The sequence below is a fragment of the Pteropus vampyrus genome, unplaced genomic scaffold (assembly GCF_000151845.1).
Source record: "Pteropus vampyrus isolate Shadow unplaced genomic scaffold, Pvam_2.0 Scaffold116, whole genome shotgun sequence".
NCBI lineage: Eukaryota > Metazoa > Chordata > Mammalia > Chiroptera > Pteropodidae > Pteropus > Pteropus vampyrus.
Window position 1 is genome coordinate 2,455,020 of NW_011888897.1, and position 3,889 is coordinate 2,458,908.

The following is a 3,889-nucleotide window of genomic DNA, read 5'->3' on the forward strand; positions in this document are numbered from 1 at the left end:
TGTGCTACGAGGACCAGAAATTCCATAAGACATAGTGATTTGAACTTCTTTAACTCTATGGAAATAATAATGTGGTGTTGTGGTTACTGAGAATGTGAGATTACTCTGAAGTTGTGCCATTCTTTTGACATTGTACTGTAGGCATGTCACCATCATGATGATGATTGTGAAAGAAGAAATGAGCTTACTATTTCACCACAAGCTGTCTGTGTTCTCAGAAGACAGGAAGTGGAGGACCGCGGCTTCCATTCAGTCAAGGTGCTGGCAGTATATGCTGGGAGCTGCTAGCTTGAACTGAGAAATCTGGCATGTTTACTTGGAGTGAGCATCCAAGAAAGTTCTCTTTCCTGTGGCGTTTACGTAGGAGAAAAGATGCTACAAAGATAAAATGGAAAAGGCAAAGATGACCTTGGAGGAATCTTTCTTCTCCTGAGGTCCTTTTGCATTTGTATTAGTTATACTCTGGAGAATTTACTCTGTAGGCAGGCAGAGGTCAGCTCATCCAGCCCCTGCCTCTGGGCAGCATTGATCCAAGTGCCTTCAACAGTTACACCTTCCTACATGTGTTTAGTCTCTGCATCAGTTCATCTTTCAAGCCCAGTTCCAGAGGCCCTTACACCTTGGCCCTCAGAGATCCCTTTTTCTTGAGCCTCATTGCACTTATTGTCCTCTCAATGCTAATTTAGCAAAGTTGCCTTGGGATGCTTTCCATGAGAGCGGGGCTGTGTTGCATATGATCTCTCTCTGTATTAGTTTCCTATGGCTGCTGCAACAAATTGCCACAAACTTAGTGGCTTAAAACAATACAGATTTATTATCTTACAGTTCTGGAGGTCAGAAGTCTGAAATAGGCTATAATCATGATGTCAGCAGAGCTGCGTTCTTTCTGTAGGTTCTAGGGGAGAATGGGTTCCTTGCCTTTTCTGGTTTCTAGAGGCTGCCCACATGCATTCCTCGGCTTGTGACCCCTTACTCTCCAACCTCTGCTTCTGTGATCACATCTCCTGACTCTGACTCACCTGCCTCCTCTTATAAGTAGTGTTGTAACTACATTGGGCACCCAGATAACTCAGGATGATATCCTCATATCCATATCTTTAACTTGGTCACATCTACAAAGTCTCTTTTGCCATTTAAAGTGACATTCGCAGGATTTGGAGAGTAGGATGAGGACATCTTTGGACTACTAGACGATTGCCCATGTCTGCTCTTCTTTTCTCAAGCCTCATGGCTCTCTTCAGGCCCTTGGTGTGCCTCTTCTGGAAGGATCTGTCAACCACCTGACTGGTCTCCCTTCGTCCATCTGGCCCCTCTACGATCCAGGTCCACTGCAGCCAGAGTGTCTCACACAGAGTCTGCTGGATAAACACAAACCCCTCACCCAAGCTCAAGGTCCTTGATGAATTCTCTTACCACTCTCTCTTGTCTTATCTCCTACTAGTTTCCTTTATATGCTTTAACTACTGGCCTATTTAGTCTTTTATTTATTTTAACATGTCCAGAACTTTCCTGCTCCTATGCTTTCACTTCTTTCTTTGCATCTGAAATACACTTTGCTCTCATTTTCACCGGTTAAAATCCTATTTGGCCTTAAAATGTGGATGTCTTTTGACCTGGAAATTCCACATGTAGGATTTTCATACTATTGAAATAATCCTGAGGGTTGTGCAAAGATACAATTTTAAAGATGTTTATTGCAGCATTGTTAATAAAAAAGATAAAGTAGAACCAACATAAATTAACATCCATCAATATGAAACTGATTACATAAAGTGTGGAATATCCTCAGCCATAAGAAGAGATGAAATACTGCCATTTGCAATAACATGGATGACCTTGAAATAATCATATTAAGCAAAATAAGTCAGACAGAAAAGGTTGAAAATCACATGCTATCCCTTATTTGTGGGATATAAACCTAAAAGCAATGAATGAACAGGACAAACAAACAGAGACTCATGGGCATGGACAATGGACTAGTGGTTACCAGAGAGGAGAGAGGAGGGGGAAAAATAAAACGTAAAAAATTTTTGTGGTTAAAAAAAGATTTTTAAAGTCTATGAAAAAAATAAAGTGTGGAATATCATAAAATGAAATATTACACAGTGAACAAAAGCAAAAATACAAAAGTAGTAATGAATTAAAAGATATTTATGATATATTCAAAAGCAAAATAGCAGATTACAAAACCCTCTGTATAGGATGATTTTATTTAAAAATTATATTACACATACGTTTTTTAAAAAAGGAAAGTAACATGCTCAACCATTGTTGGTTGTTTTCTGGGTAGTAGGATTATGGATGATTTAGTTTTCTCATTTTTATTTGTCTATACTTTTTTTCCTACAAGGACCAAATGTTACTTTTATAATAATAACAAAGTATTTATAATTATTCAAAAATTATTCTACGCATCCTAGCCAGACCAGCTCAAATTCCACTCCTTCCTGGAGTCTTCTCTAGTCGTCATCCTGGATGAAGGTGAGTGCTGCCTCTATTGACCCTCCCGTGCTGTTTGTAAGTTCTTAGCACACCTTCTTTTTTAAAAAAAATTTATTTAAGAAATTGCTACAGAGCAACCTCTGTGTATAGAGCGGCATCTTCGTGGTATAAGGGTGCAGGGTTGCTCTCTGCCTCAGGAGAACTCATACATCCTGAATACACCACAACTCAGGGTGGGAAGCCAGTGTGTGAGGCAGGGTAACTGGAGGCTCAGTGATTCGAAGAATTACTTTTGTTAAGGTTCCTGGCCTTGCGTCTGGAGGTGAGGCATAGTCTGGGAAGGCAGGCTGCTTTTAAAATTCCATTTCTGTTCTCATGGAACTGGTGATCTGATTAGGGCGATAAGGCATCAGCACATCATATGTTTATAAAAAATACAAAAATTGCTAAAAGATATCTTGTGAATCCTTGCCAAAATGAATATTTGAGGTCACAGGAGGGAGAGGTCATCACAGGTCATGCAGAGTAGATGTGTTCTGGGCTGTTGAAGCACCAGGCCAATGCAATTAGGCCCCAGATTGTATATATAAATGTTGCTCAACCACTCACATAGCTCAGGGCCATTGGTTAATGTCTATGGCTTTCATTTCAAATAGCTTTTCTATACAAAGAAGTTTATATATCTCAGGAAGATCAACAACCTCAGTGGAAATATTCACTTAGAAAAGGCTCCCTGGGTAATTTTCAAATTTACTAATCTATCAATTGCATGTCATATATAAAATACCCATTAAAATCACTAGGCTTAAATTGTCAAATGGAAATTAGGCCTCTGGTGTGGGGTTTCCCTAAGAGAATGGTCTTTGTGGTGACAGCATGATTCTAGGTGTGCTCAGTAGAGTGAGAGGTTGGAGGGCTGGTCGCTCTGCAGCCTATGCCTGCAGCCCTACATTCCTCCCACTGCAGCAGGTGGTTAGGGGGTGTGGTGGGTTAAATGGTGCTCCCCCAAAGATATGTCCACATTCTAACTCTCAGAATCTTTGAATGTGACCTTTCTTTTTTTTTGGAAAAAGGGTCTTTGCAGATGTAATTAAGTCAAGGATCTCAAGATGAGATCATCCTAGATTACTTACGTGGGCCCTAAATTCAATGACGAGAGTCTTTATAAGAGCCACGCAGAGGGAGACTCACAGAGAGAAGAGGAGAAGACCAAGCAAAGACAGAGGAAGAGACTGATATAGCCACAAGCCAAGGCATATCAAGAGCCAACAAAAGCTGGAAAAGGCAAGGAAGCTGTCTCTCTTAGAGCCCATTGGAAGGAGCATGTCCCTGCTGACACCTTGATTTCAGATTTGTACAGAATAATGAGAGGACATATTTTTATTATTTTAAGCTAACCCGTTTGTGGTAATTTGTTACAGCAGCCCCAGGAAACTAATACAGGAGG